Source organism: Lycorma delicatula, chromosome 1 (assembly GCF_047948215.1).
Source record: "Lycorma delicatula isolate Av1 chromosome 1, ASM4794821v1, whole genome shotgun sequence".
NCBI classification, from domain to species: domain Eukaryota; kingdom Metazoa; phylum Arthropoda; class Insecta; order Hemiptera; family Fulgoridae; genus Lycorma; species Lycorma delicatula.
The window spans coordinates 153,475,336-153,487,910 of record NC_134455.1 but is presented as its reverse complement, the minus strand read 5'-3'; the positions used below and the strand labels follow the sequence as shown (position 1 = coordinate 153,487,910).

General features: G+C 31.3%; 1 protein-coding gene across 3 annotated transcripts in view; it reads left to right on the top strand.

Annotated features, from left to right (window-relative positions):
* Nucleotides 1-11,358: 11,358 nt before the first annotated feature.
* Nucleotides 11,359-12,575, top strand: part of HDAC6 (histone deacetylase 6) — a 173,811-nt gene continuing 172,594 nt past the window's right edge. Inside the window, exon 1 of one of the 3 annotated variants that reach the window (XM_075365368.1) lies at nucleotides 11,359-11,691. The gene's annotated coding sequence lies outside the window, so the exon portion shown is untranslated. The remainder of the gene's footprint in view (nucleotides 11,692-12,575) is intronic. The other 2 variants (XM_075365359.1, XM_075365351.1) reach the window with 2 other exon arrangements.

Genomic DNA, 12,575 nt, shown 5'->3' with positions numbered 1-12,575 from the left:
GGTAACTGGTGAAATCTGTTTGGTGTATTTGTATGCTTAAAAAAAAAATATGAAGAAATCTATGAAAATTTTACCTGTTTATTTATAGAAAAAATCAGAATTTTATCTGCCTTTTTGCTGAAGTGATCCCAAATTTCCTAGATCTGTATTTAATGTTTTTGGCCTGTTATCTAAATATTGAAAATGAAACTAACATTTTCCATATATTCTGCTGTACCTCATTTACAAACAGTATCTTTCTTATCCTTTTGTTTAACTTTGATGATGTAAATTGTTTAACTATTGTGTAAACTATTGTAAATTGTTTAATTTTTCTAAAATATGTTTATTGAATAGATCAGGATTTATATAGGTTTTTTGTGTAATCTTTTTACAAATTCTGTTTTTATCTCTTAACATAAAGTTTTCCTAATTTCTCTACATTAGACCAGAGGGATTTGGTGAAATTTTTAAAGTCATACCTTACTGATGCCATCCTGTTAGAAGAAATAAAATATAGGAATTTTAATTCTATTAAAATTCCATAACTGATTGTTATTCAAATCCAGAACCTGCTTATATTATTTTTAATCTATTTAAAAATAATATGTATAAACTTTTGAAGAGTTTTTTAAGCAAGCACTTTTTTGAAATTTGCAAAATATATATTTATTTTTTGTCTATTTACACAAAATTGATAGACATGCACTAAATACAAAATTTAAAAGACATTTTGTCTATTCTCACACTTACACCATGCAAATTCATGATTGCCAAAAATATACAGTCTATACTGTGTATTTATATTATAAATATAATAGTAATTAACACATTTTCATATGATTAGTTTATCTAGCTTGATGTTATTGCCATTTGAAGTAAATAAAATTGTTATTTTTTGGAAGACTAACATTTGAATTTTTTGATCACATTAGAAGTTTGTGTGTAGAAGTTTTTTTTTTATTATTAGGATTACATTAACAAATGAAGTTTAATTTTAATAGAATAATTTTTTTTTTTAATATAGTATTGATAGATTATGAACTTGATTTATTGTACCAGGTGATTCATATAAACCTTACAATGTCTTTGGGAGAATACTTTATATCAAGTGCTGAAATTGTCTTCCGCCCTCCTTAAGATACACCTGAATATATAATTTTATGTTTCTAGTGTTCAATGAAGCGTTGCCTTGTCAATACCATTGATTTCATGCATAATAGTTTTTTTTCAAATCATCTAATGTCCAAGGCCATGAGGTGTACACTTTTGTTCTCTGATAACTATTAAGGAAAAAAATCTGGTGGGGATAAATCAGGTAATCTGGGTGACCACAAGTTCTGTAGATAGTGGGGCTGTCAAAGAAACTTTCAATCAAAACCATTGGGCTCCTGTGTTGTATAGCACATGGTGCCATCCTTTGGAAAGTATCCTTGCACATAGGGGTATTTGGGTATTTGATTCAATAACTTGGCCAATATTATTTTTTGTTATAAATAATAATAATTGATATCGTAGGGTAGGCTAATTAACCATAAAAAGTGTTGCAAAACACACTAGGTTTGAAAATAATATCAAATACATACTTTAATTATAAGTGAAATTTATTACATATTAAATTAAAAAAAAAAAAAAATGGTATTTATCCTATGATGACATCCATGGCTCATCTGAAAATGTTTGTGCACCTTCTGCAAGGTCTTCATCATCAGATGAATCTGATTGACCCCTGTTTCAGCAGGAAGAAGTATTTCGACAGTTTCTTTGAGGAACAGTTTTCTCATTTTTTTCAGAGTAGGTTGCATGCCTGTTATTATGGGATCCAAGCTAAACAACAATCTATCTATAACATCTAGATTGCAGAACTCTCTGCTGAACCTTCAAGCAAAATCTTGACAATACAAGCGAAAGTGTTTGTTTTGAGCCTCAGCAATCTCTTCTGACATCATTCCTATGGGTAATAAAGCCTTTTCAATGATGATAGATTCATGGATTAATATTTTATGAAGAGTATGTATCATTGATGCCATGAATATAATTCCACGTACAATTTCACCATGTCTAAACAAAAGACCTGAAATTTATCAGTGTCCATTTTATGGCCACTAGTTATAGCCTCTAAAATTACTTTTTGATGATATATTAGTCTATAATCTATGCCAGTTATTGCCGCTGATAGTTCACAATCCATAAAAAATCTTCTACTTGTGTTTCCATCATTGTTATTTCCAAATCATGCTTTAGGAACATTCATTAAATCCAATTGTGTTTTAATTCTTCTTGTATTAACATTTTTTTTTTTTTTTTGTTATTGAATGATTTGCTTATCACTTGAGTTCGCCATTTTTTTACTGGCAATTTATATGCAAGAGTCTTTAAACAGTCTTATTCTGGCATGCAGTATCGATAAAATGAATTTCAAAGAATCTTCATTTATCTGCTTTGTCATTGTTAAATCATTAAAATCCTTGTATGTAGCCTTAAAATAGCTTGTTTGGCCTTGCATACTTTAGTGTCAACCATTGTCAGCACCATGACATGGTTTACCAAAAATGTTTTGTTTGTTAGTGTGATTCTAGTTCCTTCCAATGAACTTATTTTATTTTCTACATAACTAATTTCTTCTTTTGTGATACATACTTTTTCTTGTACAGATCTTATTCAAATTGGTCTGCAAAATCATGGAGATGAAGACAATGGAGTGCGCCATATTATCTTATTTTCGTCGCTACAAAACAATTGGTATGGGACAAATGAACTTTGAAAAATGTTGGCATCTGAATATGAATTGTTTTAAAATTTTTGCTTAAATGTTACTTGTTGGGATCCATCACATCCTCACTTGTGCACTAAAATGGAGGTTTCACCTCCAGTAATTACCTTTCACATAATACTTCAGAGGATGAATGGATATGTATGAATGTAAATGAAGTGTAGTCTTGTACAGCTTCAGTTCGACCATTCCTGAGATGTGTGGTTAGTTGAAACCAAACCACCAGTATCCACGATCTAGTATTCAAATCCGTGTAAAAAAAACTGACTTTATTAGGATTTGAAAGCTGGAACTCTTGGCTTCTAAATAAGCTGATTTGAGAAGACATGTTCACCACTAGGTCATCCTTTTATAGAAAAGTGAAACCAGGCTTCATCAGAACCTGGTAGTGGATAGTATGTCAGCATTTGCAACAATGGTTGCTAGGAATCATGTACAATGTGATAAACCTTATTAGGTTCCAACAATTCATGAACAGCCTTCATTCTATAAGACCTTATCTTAATTTTCTTCACAGTATTTTGACACATCTAGTATGAGAATCTGCTCTCCTGAGACCGATACTTTTATGAGAGTGGCTGACCACTGAAGTCTCACCTGAGCATTGACAGTAACCTTCAGCAGTCTAGTCAGACAATATTTACTAGTTTCACTTAGAAGATTACCAGTTGTTTCCAACCTACAAACCAATGCATTTTGTTCCTGTCTGGCTCACACTAAATTCCATCTGGATACTCTTTGTATTGCTGTGACTGAATTTGTTATCCAGTATTTTTCACAATGAGCAGACATTTCTCTAGTGTTTATTGCGTTTTGAATCATAATGATGACACTATACTGAAACAATAACAGTAATGACAACACAGTTATAAGCAATATCGTATAGGCTGATAAAAAATGCGCTATCTTGCAGCACATAAATGAAACAGCTCTGTTCTAATAATTAATAAGGAGAATCATGAATATTATATGAATCACTTTATATTATTAAATATTAAGATTTTATTAAAGATTTGTTTCAGTCTTGTAGCTATCCTCAATTTTTTGGTTGTGCCCCTTGAGTTAATTTATAAGCACTTGTTAAACTGTATAGTATTTTATAATTATTATTAATGATTTTTGCATCTTCTGTTGTATTACATAACAATAATTAGTCCTTAAATATATGATATTATATTATAAAATTTAAAAAGTAGAAGATAAAGAAGTACCATTTTAAGTAAAATGTAAACATACATTGTAAATAGTTTCACATAAGTGCTCATTCAAATAAAATCTAATGTTTATGTTTTTAATGTGTTTACAATATTTATTTCAATTGCTGGATGACACACAAGAAGTTACCTATTTTGGAAATAAAATATCTTATTTTGTTGATAATTCAAAATATTTATTTATTGGTTTTATTTTTAAAAAAACATTATTTTAAATTATAGACTGAATATTCATTTTATTATAACAATTTCTTCATGGTTGTCTTGTTTTGTTTGTATAATTGTAATTATCAAGCAAAGGTTTCCATTAGATTTTGTTGCATTTGTGATGTAATGTCCCTTACTTTCTCTATAATTTGAACCTTCAGCTTCAGTTGTGAAATATATTGTTTTTAAGATATTGCCACAAGAAAAAGTCAGCATACTCCTGATCCCCTGATCTGACATATGCAAGATCCCCCTGATTTTGCAGGCTATTACAAATCATAGAACTGAGAGATGAAGCAACTGTCAAACATTTCAAACAAAATAACCATACCACATTTGGCAGTAACAAACATGACTGTGGCAATATCTAGTTTCCAAATATTGAATTGTATTGAGTTATGCTGTTCAAATTTAGGCTGAAAGAAATTTTGGATCAAATCACCAGTCTACTCTGTAATAATATTGATGGAATTGTTCTAATATTCTCAAAATATAGAGGCCAATAATGGAACTATGTTGCAACAGCAAACCAAACCAGAACATTCAATAAATTCAAAAATTCATTATATTATTTTACTGAAATTAATCTTTTTAAGATTCATGTTATTCCTCTGTACTGTTAAATTATATTTAAATTCTCACTTAATAAAGTTGTTGTACGTCAAACATAAAAAAACAGGTAATTTATCTGAATTTATTGGTTTTCACTCCAGATTTCTGTAAAACTACTGTAGGAACGGTTCTGGAACCTATTTTATTAGATTTTTCAAGTCAAAGACCATAAAAATTCACTAATTCTGCCTCTTCATTAACATCCTAAAAATTTCATTACAACCTCATTTCATCAGGGTTGCTGAATTCCAAGCAAAATCTTTTATTAGCTTCTGGGAGAACTTCATGATATCATTTGTATATATATTTATTTACATATATAACTTTTGAATTATACTGAAAATCTAAATCTGGCAACTGCCACATTTATCTGTAATACATCTAATCATCCTACATAATAAAAATATAAAATAAATGTTTCATATATGCTACAGTGCCCACACTCTTATCAACTGATTACAGTATTCTTACAGTGAAATATTGAGTATCTCTTAATACAACATATCCACACTCATAGACAAAGTATTACATAAAATGCAGAGCAAAATCACCTAATGACAAGATATAATACTAACAACTTTGAGAATATAAGGTTATATTGTTGCCTTTAAAACATAAAATACATTAAACCTTACACATTATTTAAAAAACAGATACAGCAACATAGAAATATACTAATTAAATTTCATTGACTGTACCAAATATTACATTAATCAAACTGGGAATACTTTCACTTACAAATAATAAGTTATGATCAACCTTTGCTGATCACTCTAGAAAGAGGACATTCTTGCAAAAAAGGAAATTAAAGAAAACATTCACACTATATACATATCACATAAAAGCAATATCGTAGAATACTTTAAAGAGTATGAAATTTAAAAATTTGCCAAATTTGAAAAAATAAACATACAAAATACAAAATTAAATATTCTGTTTATAAAATGTACTAGCAAGAATTGAATGAACCACTTATTCCCTTTCTTCAGTTATTCTACTCTTGTCATTAGTTATCTTCAGAGTTATTATTAAGTCTGAAGAATCTCCTTGAAGCTCAATTCTAAGAAATGATTAGTTTTTAATTTACATTTAATCTCATTTTTCCACATCAATCAATGATTATAATGCAGGTTGTATTAGTTTCACATACAGCAATGTATTTATAGTTTGTACTTTGATAAAAGAGAAATAAATCATTTATTAATCCAGAATAGTGAGTGTCGTTATTATAATTACTGAAGTTAACTGTGCATAATGGAGAAAACTGAGTTTACTCCCTCATTTTAATTAGTCTGTCTGTGATGACATTCACAGCAGTGACAAGAAACCAATTATTATTGCTTTTGGTGCCGATCCTGTGGTGAACAAAAGACCACAGAGGTGAATTATTAAAGAGAAAATTGAAACAGTTACCATAAAGCCTTCTCATCACAATGTGACAATAGTGCTGATGCCCTATATCAACTTACCTCTTTTACCTCACTGGAACTCAAGAATTCTAGTAGATTCATTCCATAAACATCTGGAAATCAAAGACATATCTTCATTCCCTGGTGGAATGATGATTGCCAAAACACGATTAGGAAATGATGGCAGGACTGTGTAAATTTAACTGCAGACCTACAAATGAACATCTAAACTTGTATCGTAGAGCTAGAGTGTATGTCGTCATGTGTTCATAAACACTAGGAGAGAGTCATGGAAGGATTACGTAAATGCCATCTCATGCACTACTCCCATATCTACTGTGTGGAGGAAACTTCGTGCAGTTTGCAGATCCCACAAATAGTCTATCTTTGGTCTTATTCATGAAGGAGAACTTACGTCACCTTCAGCAGTTACAACTAACCTGGCTGATTGTTTTCGTTTGGTGTCTTTAACTTCATCATATACTAATGAATTTCAGAGATATAAGATATGAATAGAAATATTACCGTTAAAAATTGGTGACTCAGTCAATGAATAAAAAGCTCCCTTTACATTCAATGAGTTTTTGCATGCATTAAAAAACTCATGTGACACCTCCTCTGGACCTGATAACATTCATCTCACTATGCTCTCAAAACTTCCCAATTCAATACTTCATCACCTATTGCGTTAGTATAATGGTTTTTCTCCATGCAAGTCTTCCCATCCATCTGGTCAGAAGCTTTTGTCATACTAGTATCTAAACCTTAGCGCTCAAGTCCTAGTAAAGCCAGTTATTTTTACATGGATTTGAAAGCTAGATCGTGGATACCGGTGTTCTTTGGTGGTTGAGTTTCAATTAACCACACATCTCAGGATTGGTCGAACTGAGAATGTACAAGACTACACTTCATTTACACTCATACATATCATCCTCATTCATCCTCTGAAGTATTATCTAAACGGTAGTTACCGGAGGCTAAGCAGGAAAAAGAAAGAAAAAAGTATCTAAACCTTGTAGAGACAAAGAATGCTCCTCAGACTACCGACATGTCTCCTTGATGAGTGTTTTGTGTAAAGTGATGGAGAGGAATGGTGAACCAAAGGCTTTCCTGGTATTTAGAGAAACACACTCTGATATCTCTAGAACAATGTGGCTTCTGCCAAAGACGATCTTCAATTAATCATCTGGTATCACTAGAAACAACTATCAAAAATGCTTTTCTGCTCTGCCAGCAGCTCATTGTTATTTCTTTGACATCAGGAGGGCAACAAGGTATTCTAAACATCCTTAAAAAATGGGGGGTTATGGTTAACATACTTGCTTTGTTAGGGGTTTCCTAAATGGCCGTACATTCCATGTTCATGTTGGAGATTCTGTGTTGAATAGCATTATCTTGAAGAATGGAGTACCTCAAGGAAAGTATATTAAGCGCCACCTTGTTTAATATAACCATCAACAGGATTACTAAATATGTGCAACCACTTGTTTCATGTTCTCTATTTATTGATGATTTGGCTATATATATCACAACCCGTTCAACAGCCACAGGTGAGAGACTACTACAGAATACTATATCTCACCTTGAAACTTGGTCCAAGGTCACTGGCTTCACATTCTCTCCTGAAAAAACAAAATGTGTATTTTTTCTAGTCTATGAAACAACCCTTTCACTCCACAAGTGTTTTTACATGGAGAGCCAATCGCTTTCTTTCCTGAAGTTAAATTTTTAAGTTATTTTTCAACAGTTGTCTCATGTGGGTCAAACAACAAAACAGTTAAAAGCAAGATGTTTAAAAATTCTAGATATGCTATGAGTCTTTAGCAGCACCAAGTGGAGAGCTGACCAATCATGTATATTTATGTTTTTATTATTCTTTTGTTCGATCCCGTCTGGATTATGGTTGTATTGCCTACACTTAAATGCGTCATACTGTGCTTAAGATGCTGGATGCTGTACACCACTCTTTTCTTTGTCTTGTTACAGTTGTGTTTAGATCACACCCTGTCGCAAGCATACTGGTTGATTACGGTGAGCCATCACTTTGGAATAGATGGGATCAGTTGCTAACATCTTACTCTACCTGTCTTGAAGGACAACCAAATCATCTGGTTCTTAAAGCAGTCCTTGCAGACATTCATTTCTAACAATATGAAAACCATCTATGTAATACAGCACCAATGAATGTTCATACCTGGCGGTTAAATGTACCTTTTAAATTTTGACACACCCATTTTCCCAACCTATCCCTGTTCATATCTTGCTTGGAGACTCGATTCCATAAATTTTAATTATGACCTCACCATATATAATAAAAAATTAACTCCTATCATCTTTCAGCAAATGTTTTACCATTTTCTATCCAAGACAAACCCAGATGCAGTAGCATACACAGATAGGTCAAAGGAGAATGATACCATTAGATGCACTTTTGTTGTGAATGACAGAACCTATTTGTTTGGTTTTCCTGGTATTACAAGTGTCTACAATGCTGAACTGTATGTCACCAATATGACTTTGAATGTCATTAAGTCAAAACATTATCACATTCTTATTTGTAGCAATTTGTGTAATGCACTCCAGGCTGTAGAAGAACAAAACAACCACACATTCTCACCTGAGAAAACAGCTATTCTAGATATTCTATCATCACTGAAATTCATAATTCAATGACCGAGTTGAATGATTACAACACACAAATGAGTTTTTGCTGGATCCCTAGCCATTTGGAAATCCTGGGTAACAAACATGCAGGTTCTGGTGCTAAAGATGTATGTAATCAACCGTCTTTCACCACTTGTGTTACTACTACGGATTTCATTAATTCTATTAAATATACTCTTCAAAGAAGGTGGCAAGATGACTGTTACAGTGGATAATAAATGTCAACACATCAAAGGTATGGTGTTGCTATGGGACTCTTCATGCAGAAAAATTTGTTGAGAGGAAGTTGTCCTCTGCCGATTGCAATTAGGACATTCCAGAGCTACTCACAGGTACCTAATGTCAGCAGAAAATGCACCACTGTATGTACAATGTAACTGCTGCTTGACTGTGTGCCACATCTTTGTGGACTGCGTATGTTGTGCGGCCTTACATAGTAAATTTCAATTACCGAGGGGCATTCATCGCATCCTAGGCAATGATAAGAATATACTAGCCTGGGTATTGTTACTTCTAAGAAGTATCAATATACTTCATAAAATTTAATGTTAAGCAACCATAAATTTTTATTTTATTTTGCAATTTGTATTGTATATTTTATCCTATTGGTTATGTTTCTTTTATTATTTTAGTTTTAATCTTGTTATTATCATAGTTTTCATCATGGTTTTTAATTTTATTTTGTTAATATTTTTGTTATCTGAAAGGTCTTTTTTTTCATAGTTTTGTTCCGAGCAATGATACACGAAACTGTATTTTGCAGAAAAAACCAAAAAGAAACTGTGTGTGTAGGGTATTGTCACAGAAACTAAATTTCTCTGTTGCTGGTTTAATTGAAAAATTATATAAGTCAAGGTTATTCCAGGGTTTTATATTGTTGTGGTAGTAGTCCAATTTTGTGACAAAGGTTTCAGTCTATTTTGCAACATTCTCACTGATAATAAACCAATCACCGACATTTACTGAAAAGTCATTAATTAAAATAAATACCATTACCTCCCAAATTATGAAGCATTGTTTTTTGTATGTACCATGTAAAGAAATAAGAGGATTATTGACTGTAGAACACCAGCATAAGATAGTTGATTGTGAAGTATTGCTACTTATTAGCTCTACTTATTTTGTAGAAGCTTTGTGAGGCATAGCTTTTATTCCTTAACAGACACTATAGGCTAGTCAACAGTTTATGACTATCGTAATGTGTCTGAGTAATTGAATGGAATTTAAGGACATAACAGAATGGAAATTCTGATGAAAACAAAAACAACTTGTTTATTCTTTTATAGCTCCTTGTTATGATCTTTTCCCTTGTCTATCTAAAGATTGCAGTTAAGCTGTACTCTGCTGGGTACAAAATTTACTGTTCGATTATACATTTTTTACTCAGTTACTTAGCTCTTGTTTAAATATATATTATTAATGGTGGAACTGTACAGGATTTAATTAAAAGAAGTCTCAAATTCTTCATCAATCACCTAGAATTAAATTATGCTCAAAAATTGTATGTATGACTGTATGAAAAGCTACCATACACATGAATGTGAAATTAGACTATTCTGTAACATTTTATTATAGTAAATAAAAACTAACAACAAACAGATTTTGCTCAAATTGAAAAGAAAAATGATTCAGACATGGATTAAGAATAAAAGAAAGAGTGTATGAATATAGTGTGTGATGACAAAAGGAAGGAAAATGTCTTGCAGGCAGGATCAGAAGTCAGTTTGCAGTCATGCACTGAAGAATAAAAAACGCTCTAAAGGATGTAAGATTTCACATTATGTCTCTTAAGACATAATAATGTTTTCTAAAAATCAGTAATATAATGCTATCTATGCTATTTTATTTGCTTTTAAGAGCTCCATTATATAAAGGATTTTTTTCATGTGCAAATACCAAAAAGTACTCATTTACTGTCTAAACTTATTTAAAAAAATTGTCTTACAAAATTCATAAAAGATCTACATCATTAATCATTAGATTAACAGGCATTAATTTCTTTTATAAAATTTCTGTTATTTTTGGTTCTCTTCTTAACATAATTATATAAATATTTAAAATTTATTAATTTTCATGGTATTAAATATAAACATTTGTGTATTATATATTGTTATAATTATATACAATATACTATATATTAAAAAGTTGTTTTCACTACAAAACCATTCTTGGTTTTACGTTTATAAGAGAGTTGTGTAAGGTATTATCCATCATTATCTATTAAACAGTAATTTACAGAACAATTATCCAACTGAATTTTCGAATTCAGCTTCAAATAAGGAATTAACTATTTCAAGTTTTTACCGCCAACTATCCACAATGTCCCATATATACAATGTTGAATTGCGAACACAGCGCTTCGTATGGCACTACAACTAAATATATTGGTTGAGGTAATTGTAAGTTGTTAAGTACATTAATTCTTTATAGGGAAATGAGATGTATTATCTGTGGTTTTATCTCAATTTTAAATTACCTTTACATAACAAAATGTAATAAGAATATGTGGTTTCAAACAATTCATTTTTAAAAACAAATATGGCCAACACTATTCCAAAGCGTTCCAAACTCTTTCTATGATCTACCTATGAACTCGAAAGTGTTGTCATATGTTTATGTTTCGGCTTATATGGCAATTGCCTTCTGCGGTGGTGAAGTGCTGATTAGGTGTTTATGTTTTATGGTTATGTATGTGCGTGGTACCGAAGGTTGTTTACCGTTCCTCTGGTTTTTTATTTAACTGTTACGTACGTTCCTTTGTTAATCACTGATTAACTCTTTTTTGATTTCTTACCGTGGTTATGTGAAGTCTATTGTTAACGTTTTTAATTTGGTAAGTTAATGCTTGCAAGAAATGCCTGATTAACTATTGTCTGTGTGTAATCATGTAAATTGTGATTAGTCTGGGATTACCTTTGTTTTAAATCTAACTAGAATTAACATGGTATCCAAAATATGGAATTCAAACTATTATTATGTTGAGAAACTGGCGTCTTAATTCATTACTTTTCTATTACAAATTTTTGTTTATTATAATTTTTGTTGAGATTTAATACTTTCTCATAATCTGGTATTGAAGTTAGTTCATGTTGAACAGTATTAACTCCACCCATCTTGAGAACTACTTTTACAATAATTTCATTTGTACTATGTTCAGATGCCAATCTGTTCAATGGAGAGAGGTTAGACATAAAGTTTTTGTGGAGAGAATAATAAAATGTAAAGTAACCTTAGTAGGTGTCAGAGTCAGGCTCGGAGCCATCCATTGAAGATGACCAATGCCACTCTTTGTAAGGTAATTATCTGTCGTACTCATCACTAATAACACAGAATATCTAATGTCTCTTTGTAGTGTCTGTATTTACGTTTAAACATAAATTTGACCAAGTATTTTACAAGCTGGTGTTAAGTATTGCTATACCTTGGTAATTTAGCCTCTCCACAAAAGTATTAACCTTAACTCTAACCTCTTTCCACAGAACGTATTAGCATTTGAACAGGTTTTGATTACTCACAAAAGTATTAGCTAATTGACCAAACTACTGATAATGTAGTGTGGACTTTGATTTGCACGGGTCACTTGTTGTCTAAACATGCTTTTGACACTTAGATCTTGTATTTTACTGATATTAAGTATATCTGCTATGGCATTTTAAAGTATGAACAGAATTGAAGTTGATCAGATAATTGCTCAGAATTACAAAGATGTTTTTTAAA